At 34.7% G+C, this 11,885-nt stretch overlaps 1 non-coding gene across 1 annotated transcript; it reads left to right on the top strand.

Moving 5' to 3' along the window:
* Window positions 1–5,881: 5,881 nt before the first annotated feature.
* Window positions 5,882–6,101, top strand: LOC129483839 (small nucleolar RNA U3). Its single transcript, XR_008658313.1, has one exon. It is a non-coding gene; the product is annotated as a small nucleolar RNA U3 (small nucleolar RNA).
* Window positions 6,102–11,885: the final 5,784 nt, after the last annotated feature.

Raw genomic sequence — 11,885 nt, forward strand, 5'->3', positions numbered from 1 at the left:
GTCTGTTTGTACATCTACTTGTTACAGTTCATGATGTACAAAAAACCTTTAGGCCGAACTTAAAATATGTAAGGAAGCAGCTTGAGGCTAAACTTTGATTTAACACTGTGAAAGAGAAGAAGAAAATGGATCACTTCATTGCCTGAGAGGTTCTCATTGCCCAGGGTTAATTGGTGTCAGCAAAAGGCATCTCCTAGTGAATCCACTTAAAATGGAACCATAATTTGATAAAAACATATTTCAAAAGGATTTGCTGAGAACAATTGTAAAAATTAAAGCAAAAATTATTGAAGCAAATGCATTTTATTTTATAAGTAACAAAATGTATTTTAGAATTAAATGCAGTACTCAGAACCAAGAAGAGTAAATCAAGTATTTTGTTGTAATTTTCCCAAGAAAATTGTAAGGCAGTATAACACACCCATCATTTCACGTTTCACTTCTGCAACACAAGACTATCACTTGGAAAATATTTGAAGTTTTTTTAAATTAGGTTTTTCTGAGGGTCTTACTAAGACTTCGATATTCACATTCTCTATTTAGTCATCGTCCTTCTTGATTTCTCTTCTCTGATTGTTAGATTAACTCTGCCAAGTCCCTATATGTCAAATAGTGGCTTAAAATGTGATTTATGCAGTTCACCAACATTACTTTCATTTCTTTCATAAAATTCTACAACTTTTGAAATATGTATAATTTCTCTTTGCAGTCAATTTGTATTATATTGTATCAAATTGTTGGCTTTTCATAATATTTGATAGTGAGAGACTAACCAAGACGTTGACACAATAGGCTGATACAAATGTTCTGCCAAGCCAGGAGAGCTAGTTGGATGGGGATTAGTTGTATAAGTGGTTAGTTCAGTAATAGACATTTCTGGGTAATGACCGCTTTTCCCTAGACTGCCTAATAACTTTAGAACTTAAATGCAGTAATTAGATAATGAGGTCCCCATGTATAAAAGCCAGGTTTCAAAGTGAGTCCAGGTATTTTGCCTCCTTAGTCCTTTTTTTCCCCACCCCAAGATTGGTTATTGGTTACCTTGGGAAGTAAGAATCTCAGGTAAAATCAGAAGTGACTCCTTTTATATTCTCTGACAGATGAATGTTGAAGTAATAAGAATAAGTCATTTAATGGGAAATTATCTAATGGATGCCCCAAAATTAATTTCTAAAGGGGCATTATTCCAAGAATTAAAAAACTATACTCATGAGTGAGTTTAGATTATAGAAGTTATTAATAACCATATTCATAGATAGCTGAGTATAAGAGTAATTGCTGGCCCTTGGATGATTAAATGATTTAAGATGGCTTTTGTTACTCAGTAGAAGTTATCTTACAGAAGTTAAGAGCAGTAAGAGGTGATAAACATGATGGAAGCTGGACAAGAAAACATCCAAGAGATGTCTACTGCTTATATCATTGGGACTTCCTATGCCTATTCTATGTTATTTGCTGCAATAAAGGTCTGTGCTCCATACATTGTTTTCTATTGTACTTAATTGGAACAGTCTTCTTAGGAAAGAGACAGAAGGAAGGGAAATACATCTTAATGCCCTCTCCTCGATTGAACCCTCCCAATTCTTTAACTTTGAAGTTCACACTGTTAATGTACACATATGAATGAGCGATGCAAACAATTAAGATGTTTTTATTTTATTGCATTAAAGCTCAATGTAGATTCTCAGAAACTAAAGAAATTTCAATTAACTTCAAATCAATTAATATTATACAAAATGATACAGAATAAATCCCAAAATTTCAGAATAAATGGCACATGCCAACTAGGCTTTGCAAAAGGAACCTCACCTGCTTAAAGTTCTTCAGCTTAAAAAAAAAACAAAAAACAGACAGGCAAACTATATTAGCAAACCCATAATTCAGCAAGTGGAGAAACAAAATATCAAGAATGTAGCAGGCATAGAAGCATTAATTTATCAAAGTATTGATTTAATAAAATGAATAATAAACACTAAAGGCAATATGAGGAAGAGAAGGAAATTTCTGGCAACTTTGTTTAGATCCCTTTTCAGCTAACAGTCAAGCAAAGAAAGTCTCTTTTAAGCCAGAAGGATCACAATATTCCTTCCCATCATGGAATCCCAAATCAAGTTTCTAGCCTCAAGAACCAGAAACAAGTGGCAATATGGTCAATTTGTGTAATCAGCCAATGCAAAGACCAGTCAACGCTGAAGGAAAATCATCCTGGGAAACTTATTATGCCCAATTTAAAATAATAAGCCAAATGAACCATCAGACAGAGGAACAGAAAGCACTATTTCTTGCTGCTAGTCTAAAGGGAACTGCTCTGATTGTGCTAAGCAATTTGTCAGAAAAAGACAGAAAGAGCTCTCTAGTATTATTAGGACATTAACCAGATTTTTTATGGTTGGACACAAGGCAGGATTGGCTGGGGTGAGAATCAAGAATTCTATTAGAAAAAGTTGTTAGTCACTAACCAGATTGACTCAAGATACTGAATAATCATTGTGTTGAATCTATCCATATGCCCTGAGGACCAAAATGGCATCAGAACTCCATTTTCTGAAGCATTTTGTAAGTCATCCAGTGGAAATAAAGTTACATTATTTTTGCTTTAAATCACGTATTATACACACTCTCTAAAAGACTTATTATTTAGTAATCTTCCTGATAAATCTTGGGAGGAAATATTGCCTAAAGTAAAATAAATATAGAGGATGCCCTCAAGTATTCAGCAAAATGTGAATCAATACGTGTATAAGAAAACTAGCTGATGCCAGGAAAAGGACAATCCAAAACGATGAGAGGAAATAGTACCAGGTGCTCACACGGGGCCAGAAAGAATTTCTATATCCAGCAGCCATACTGGAAAATGCAAAATTAATGGTGCATTTCACAGACTACTTGGAAGGGTCTTTTATCATTAGTGAGAAATAATTAGCACTAAACTGAGCATTCTGCTGTTCCCACCTAACAAATTTTAAAAGCAAGGCCTAGCTAAAACAAATAAAGAAGAATGAAGCAGAAGGACTAATAACTGATTTTAAGACTTAATATTAAGTTATAGTACTCAAGACTTGATAGTATTGCTATCAAGATGGACAAAGCAACAGAACAGACTGGAGTCCAGAAATAGACCATGTCTAGCCAGACTTGCACATTTGTGACAAAAGTGGACTGGCAATTTATTGGAGAGAAGATAATCTTTCAACAAATGATGCAGGAACAATTTAATATCTCTATTAAAAAAATGAAAGTTAATTTATACTCTGTACTATATGAAAAATTAACTCAAATGGATCATAGACCTAAATGTAAAATCTAAAACCATAGCATTTCTAGAGAAAAATATAAGAGAAAAACTTTGCAACCTTGGGTTAGGCAACGATTTATTATGTGTGACACCAAAAGTATGATGTATAAAAGAATAAGTTGATAAACTGAAATTTTATTTTCTTTTGAGTTAGGGTCCCTCCCTTCCTAGGCTGGAGTGCATTGGTGCAATCACAGCTCACTGCAGCCTTGACTTCCCTGGCTTAGGTGATTCTCTCACCTCAGTCTCCCGAGTAGCTGAGACTACAGGCATGTGCCCTCATGCGCAGCTGATTTTTTGGTATTTTTTGTAAAGATGGGGCTTTCCCATGTTGCCCAGGCTGGTCTCAAACTACTGGGCTCATGCAACCCACCCACCTCAACCTCCCAGAGTGCTAGGGTTACAGGTGTGAGCCACCATGCCCAGCAGATAAATTGGATTTCATAGGAAATATGAAATTCTTCCCTTTGGAAGACACTGCTGAAACAATAAAAAGACATGCTGCAGTTTAGAAGAAAATCTTTGCAAATCATATATCTGATTAAAAAAAAGTGTCCATAATATATAAGGAACTCTCCAATCTCAATAATAAGAAAACAAAAAAACAAATTTTTTGAATGGGCAAAAGATTTAGATAGATACTTCACCAAAGAAGACACATAAATTACAAGAAAGTACATGAAAAGATGCCCAATAGCACTAGACATTTAGGAAATTCACATTAAAACCACATGAGACACCGTTGCCCACTATCAAAATGGCTGAAATAAAACAGATGGACCACACCAAGTGTTGGCAAAGATGTGGAGGAACTAGAACTTTCATATCCTGCTGGTAGAAAACTTGGAAGTTTCTTAAAAAGTTAAATATGCAACTACCATATGATCCAGCTCAACTCCTAGGTATTTAATTTTAAAAAATTGAAAAGATATGTCCATAGAAAGACTTGAAAGCAAACGTTCATAGATTTATTTGTAATAGCCAACAGCTGAAAACAACCAAAATGTCCATCAAAAGGTAAACAGAAAAACAATTTGTGGTATGTCCGTACAAAGGAATACTACTCAGCAATTAAAAGCAACGAACTATTGACACATATAACATGAATTATCTCAAATAATTATGTTCACTGAAAGAAGATAGACAAAAAATATATATGTAATATGAATTCATATATATGAAATTCTAGAAATTGCACACTTAACTATTGTGACCAAAAGCAGATCAGTGATTGTTGGGCATGGAGGTTAGGAGCCATGGGGAGGGATTAACCAAGGAAAATAAGGAATTTTGGGGGGGAGTGATGGTTATATTTATTATCTTGATTGTGGTGATGGTTTCAAGAGTGTATATGTTTGTCTAAATTTGTCATGTATGTTTTATTTATGTGCAGTTTATTGCATGCCAACCATACCTAAATAAAGCAAATTTTTAAAAGGATAATAGAAAACACAAATTAATACAGTAGACATGTGGACTGGGTATCCTTGTTTGCCTTTCCAGATTCACCATCTATATATACTTTTCTACCCTGCTGTGCGGCCTGAGAGATTACTCCCCTGGACAAAATCAGAGACGTCCTCGCTCTCTTGTTTCTGAAGAGTAGAAGATCAGAAAGAAGAAAAGTGAGGTTGAGTATTCACTTCCCCAGCTTTCTCACTGCAGGATTACTTCAGACTGGCTGATTCCTTAATCAAAGGTCTCAGTTCTTGTCAGGTCACTCTACACATAGCCTTCTCTGACTCTAGGTCCCAGTAACCACTCCTTTCTCTCATTCCCCCAGCACTTTTGGTGGAAATGAAGCCTGCCATTATGAGCTCTAGGTGGCTTTCCTTTTAGTGTTCCTATACCCAGACTGCACTTTTGTAAGTGCTTGTTTTTTTTTTTTTTCACAAATGATGCCATGTATCTCCTTCTGGGGTTTCAACTGACACACACAAAAAAATCCAAATACATCACTAATTATACTAAACTCTCCAGTTAAAAGTTTAACTTTTAAAATGGACAGATTGAAAATAGACAGATTTTTTAATGGAAGATTGTGTTTTAAAACAATAATAAAATCAAACTATATGTTGCTTACAAGTGGTGTACTTAAAACACAAGGGCACAGAAATGTTGTGAGTACAAGATGAAAAAGCATCCCATGCAAATATTACTACTAGCCAAAATAAAGTGAATATATTTGTAGTCACACCAGACATCAAGCGTTATTGGGAATAAGAAAGAAACCAAACAAAGCCGGGCATGGTGGCTCACACCTGTAATCCCTGCATTTTGGGAGGCTGAGGTGGGAGGATCACTTGAGGCCAGGAATTCAAGACCAGCCTGGCCAAAATGATGAAACCCCATCTCTACTAAAAATACAAAACAAATTAGCCAGGTATGGTGGCGGGTGCATATAATCCCAGCTACTCTGGAGGCTGAGGCTGGAGGATCTCTGGAACCTGGGAGGTGGAGGTTGCAGTAAGTGGGGATTGCACCACTGCACTCCAGCCCGGCTACAGAGAAAGGAAAGGAGAGGAGAGGAGAGGAGAAGAAAGAGGAGGGGAGGGGAGGGACAAATAATGATAAAAAGAAAAATTCAAGACGATACTTTCAAGAATCATGATCATTCTATACAGTTCGTTACTAGCGAAGTTTCTCTAAACATGTAGAGCACTGGAAGCCATGAGGAGGAGTCTTAGTGTTGTTGCCTGAGCATGAAGCAGGTTCTTGTTGCTTCACTGCAACCACCATGTACCGTTGATGATGGTTCTTCTCTTCCTCCAGGAGAGTAAGAGGGAAATAATTCAGTCTGAGTGGTTTCCCTTCTTGTTAAAAAAGAAAAAAAAATTCACCAGGAAGGTATAACTATTTAAAACATGTATGTATTTAATAAATAGCTTCAATGTATATAAAGTAAAAAATTGACAGAATTACAAAAAGAAATTGAAAAAGCCATAAATATGATGGAAGATTTTAACACACTTTTCTCAGTAATTCAGGAAAATAAAAATTAGGTAAAATGTAGAAGATGTGAACAACCCAATAATTAGAGTATATGCTTTACAAACACACAATTGTAACCAAAAAAAGTGTCACAAAGCAAACTTCTATACATATCAAAATATAAGCATCTAAAACTCAAAAACAAAAGCAAAAAAGACCCATGTTCTGATTATTAGTTTGAACTTGATAACGATAACAAAATCCTATACATGAAGAAACACTTCAAAAAAATGAATATTCAAATAAATACTAAGAGTACAGAAAGGTACACAACATCATTCCAAATCAGGGAAATTCAAATTAAAACCAAAGTAATATCTTAATACTAGTACATACCCACAAGAATGACTAACACTAAAAAGAGTGACATTACAAGGGTGGGCAAGGCTGTGGAAGAATTCTTCCCCTCATGTATTGCTGGCATGAGTGTAATTGTTACAATGATTTTGGAAAACTGTTTGGCAAGACCATACTTCCCTACCCATGGTTTTGTTTTCCAGTTTCAGCTATCTATAGTCAGCCATAGTTTGAAAATGTTAGGATATTTTGACAGAGACAGAGAGAGGCCATATTTACATAACTTTTATTACAGTATATTGTTATAATTGTTCTATTATTAGGTGTTGTTGTTAATATCTTACTATGCCTAATTTATAAATTAAACTTTTTCATAGGACTGTATGGGAAGAAACATAGCATATACAGAGTTCAGTACTATCTGGGGTTCCAGGTATCTACTGGGGGTCTTGGAACATGTTCTCTATGGATAAAGGGGGACCAGTGTATTATTAAAGCTACACACATGCCTATCATTTAGCCCAACAATTCCACTCCTAAGTATTTACCTAAGAGAAATGAGTGCATATTTTCACTATAAAGCTTGTATAAGAATGTTTGTGGCAGCTTTATTTATAACAGCTCCAAACAGGAAACAATTCAAATGTCCATTAACAGGAGAATGGATGAATTTTGTTATATTTAAACAATGGAATATTATAGGGCAATAAAAAAGAATGACTTACTGGTACACAGAACAACACTGCCAAATCTCACAAATGTTACGTTGAGCAAAAGAAGCTAAACGCTTTACACACACACTATTTGATTCCATTTATAAGAATTTTAGGAATAGACAAAACTATCTACAGTGATAGAATTCAGAATAGTAGGAGGTAAGGTACTAATTGAGAAAGGTGCAAAAAAAAAAACCTTAAAAATAACGCCACATTATTGGTGATATGAACACTTAACATGAGATATTTCCTCTAAAATTTTCAAGAGTGCAATACAGTATTATTATTGTTAACTATAGATACAATGCTTTACAGCAGATCTCTAGAAATTACTCATCTTGTTTAACTGAAACTCTCAGCCCATTGATTAGCAACTCCACCACTTTCTCCTCTCCCCCTACACCCTGGCAACCACCATTCTACTCTTTGATTCTATCAATTTTACTATTTTAGGTACCTCATGTAACTGGACTCACGCAGCATGTATCCTTCTGTGACTGGCTTATTTCACTTAGCATAATGTGGGAATGCAAAATGGCACAGCTGCTAAGGAAAACAGTATGGAATTTCCTCAAAAGATTAAAAATATATCTTCCATATGATCAAACAATCTCATTTCTGGGTATATATCCAAAAGAATTGAAATGAGGATCTCAAAGAGATATCTGCACTCCCTTGTTCATTGAAGCATTATTCATAATAGCTAAGATACATAAACAACCTAAATGTCCATCAGCAGATAAATGGATAAAGAAAATGTGGTATATGCATATAATGGAATATTATCCTGCCTTTAAAAAGAAGTAAATTCTGCAACACGTGACACCATGGATAAACCTTCAGGGTATTATGCTAAGGAACCTTCTGAGTAGTAGAAATGTTCTAAGTCTTTATCTGTTTGGTAGATGGCTGTCTGTACCTATGTATCTGTCTATATAATGTATTATAGTAATATATAATATATGTAAAAATATATTGAGTTGTACACTTAAGCTTGATGCTCTTTCCTTACATATGTTATGCCTTTATTTAAAAGAATATGAAGAAGTCATAAATTTGAAAATTAAGGAAATGGAACCAGCTATTTAAAATTTGCTTATGCAGAAAAACAAGTTCAGGCAAAATTCTACTAAAGAAAAACACACTTCAATTATTATGCAAAACAGTAGTTCTTCAACTTATTTTATGGGTCTAATATCATTTTAGTACCAAAACTAGATTAGAAGAATATAAGAAGGGAAATTATGGGCCTGTTTTATTGATTAACATAGATGGAAAATGTTTAAATAAAATTTTAGCATATTAAATGCAGTGGAGGAAAAAAGACACTATAAACAACTTGAGTCTATCCCCAAAAGTGTAAGGATGATTTAACTTTTGAAAATTAATATATTTCACCATATTAACAAAATAAAGTTCCAGAAATCTGCATAAAAGTCTTCTTGAGTTTTTCGCTATATACCATTTTGTTTATTTATATAGGATGATAATTTATGTGGCTAGGCAAAGAACAACTACAAGGAAGTTGTAAGCTGAACAATTCACAGAACCCCCAAAAGGCTGGGAGACCACTGAGTTCTGGCTAGTCACAGTGGAGAGGACTTTTTGAACATCTAGGTCATTCAGTAGAGTCTGCAGAAAGATCATTCCTTAAAAGTAGGGCTAAGTTAGCCTTAGATTAAGGGATACTCTAGACCTACCCTAACAAAGCTAAAAACCAAGACTCAGGAGGATCAAGCTGGTCTACAAGTAACTAATGACCTGCAAAAATAAACACACTATTCGTTAAAGAAAAACATAAAAATTAAGATGCTCAATGGTGTAACACTTACAATATCTAGCAACCAATAAAAAAAAAACTAGACACAAAAATAAACAGAAAAATATGCCATAAAGCCAAGAGAACATCAATTCAATAAAAAACAGCTCAGCAATGACAGAGATGATGGCATTAGCAAACAGGATCTTAAAAACAGCTTTATACACATGTACAAGGATTTAAAGGAAAACATGAACATAATGAGACAATGAAAGATTTTTAAAGTAGAAATTTCTAGGGCTGAAAAATGCAATTTCTGAAACGAGAAATTCACTAGATGAACTTAATAACTGATTATACACTCTAGAAGAAAACATTGGTAAGCTTGAAAAGATAGAAATTATTGAAACTAAAGCACAGAGTAAAAAAAGTTGAAAAATTTAAACAGAACTTCAATAACCTGTGAGACAATTTTAAGTGGTCTAATATATGATTAATTGGAGATCCCAAAGAGGAGAAAGTGGGAAAGCAGAAATCCCAAAGAGGAGAAAGTGGGAAAGCAGAAAAAAATTACTCATGAACATTTTCCAAATTTGATGAAAATTATAAACTTAGAGATAAAAAAAGCCCAATAAATCCAAAGTAAAATGAAAACAAAAAAATTACACCAAGGCATATTATGATGATAAACTGAGACCTGTCCTACATTAATGATTGTTTTTATGATACTACTCTGGACTTAAAATTAGGGCCAGATGTCCACAAAAACTCTTGTGCACAAATGTTCGTAGAAGCTTTATTCTTTTTCTTTTCCCTTCCTTCCTTCCTTCTTTCCTTCCTTCCTTCCTTCTTTTCTTTTTTTCTTTTCTTTCCTTCCTTCCTTCCATCTTTCTCCCTTCCCTTGCCTCCCCTCCCCCTCCCCTCCCCCTCCCCTCCCCCTCCCCTCCCCTCCCCTTCCCTTCCCTTCTCTGCCCTGCCCTGCCCTGCCCTGCCCTTCCCTTCCTTTCTTTTGTTTTTTCTTTTTTTGTTTTTAAGACAGGGTCTCATTCTGCCACCCAGGCTGGAGTGCAGTGTCACAATCTCGGCTCACTGCAATGTCCACATCCCAGACTCAAAAGAACTTCCTGCCTCAGCATCCTGAGTAGTTGGGACTACAGGTGTGCACCACAACGTCCGGCTAATTTTTGCATTTTTTTTGTAGAGATAGGGGTCTTGCCATGTTTCCCAGGCTAGTCTCAAACTCCTGGACTCAAGTGATCTACCTGCCTTGGCCTCCTAAGTACTGGGATTTAAAGGTGTGAGCCACCTTACCTGGCCAGAAGCTTTATTCTTAATAGCCCTAAACTAAAAACAATCAAATTTGCATCAACAATTAAATGGATAAACAAATAGTATGTATTTTGGATACTATTCAGTAGTGAATAGTACTCAGAAATAAGAAAGAATGAACTCATTCATTGACAATAGGTAAATCTAAAAAATATTTTGCTAAGCAAAGAAGACAGAAACAAGAGAATAAACACTGTATGATTCCATTTATATGAAATTACAGAGGAGACAAAACAAATCCAAAATGGCAAAAAGAAGACCAGTGTTTTTCTGTAGCTGGGGTGGAGGTTGGGACTGCCTACAAGTAAGCATGAAAGAATTGTTCTGTATGTCTTGATTAGAGTGGTGATTATATTGGTATATACCTTTGTCAAAACTCATCAAGCTGTACACTTAAAATTTTATTGTATAAAAATTATACTCCAACAGTGTTCATTTAAAATTTAAAAACATTACAAATTTTATAGCAACAGAAATATAAAGAAACTGTAAATTATTCGAACATGCAAACTCCTATGGAGAAAATTATAATTTATTATTGAGGACATGTAGGAGGAAGACCTAAATAAATTTAAAAATATATTATGTTCATAGATAAGCAGACTAAATATCAGAAAAATGTCAACTAGTTTGCAAATAAGCCAAAAATTCAAAGAGCAAAGGGCCAAATATAGCCGGTAAAATCTTCAAGAATGATGATTATCTTTGAAGCCTGTTGAGAAAGACTAGAAATGATGTGATAACTAAATGACAAAAGTTTAAAGACATTTATACGCCATCACAAGAAATAATCTCATGGGTATTTTTTAAGACAAAAAAATTTGACTCTGTTTATTTAAAAAGCAACACCAGGAAATTAATATATTTGTCATGGTAAATTAGTATCCTCCCCATCAACTAATTAGGCTATTTTAACAGTAAGACCAATTACAGTGATAAGCTCTTCATAAGAAAAAAGCATCATTTTTTTAAACACTAGTCAGAGTCCTGATTTGTTAGTCTTAAAGGTTTTCCCAACCTTTTTTTTAAGACAGGGTCTCGCTCTGCTGCCCAGACTGGATTGCAGCGTTGCAATCACGGCCCACTATAGCCTCGACCATCTCAGGGTAAAAAGTTTTTTTAATCCTACAAGGTCAAATTGTCTTTAATTAGAGCATAAATATATTATGAGAAATCCAATTCATGTTGAAAGTGTTACTCCCAGTAAGATTTTATCTATTACAAATGATACAATAAATGTGAATAGGAATGGGAAAATAAAAAATAAAAAATGTTCACTTGGTAACATGAAGACATAGTATTTTTTCCTCTTTATATTTCTGACATTCCTGTCATATGTTGGTTCTACAACTTGTTTCACTTAGAGTCAATCCAAGACAAAGTTGATTTCATCAACTGTTGCTAACCATTTTCTAGCTTCTTAACCCGATATAATTTGATGACAGGTTCAGAGTAAATGAGGAAACTAATGCCTGCCTCTATCTTTCCTCTCTCCCAG

This window comes from Symphalangus syndactylus, chromosome 5, assembly GCF_028878055.3.
Source record: "Symphalangus syndactylus isolate Jambi chromosome 5, NHGRI_mSymSyn1-v2.1_pri, whole genome shotgun sequence".
In the NCBI taxonomy this organism is placed as follows: domain Eukaryota; kingdom Metazoa; phylum Chordata; class Mammalia; order Primates; family Hylobatidae; genus Symphalangus; species Symphalangus syndactylus.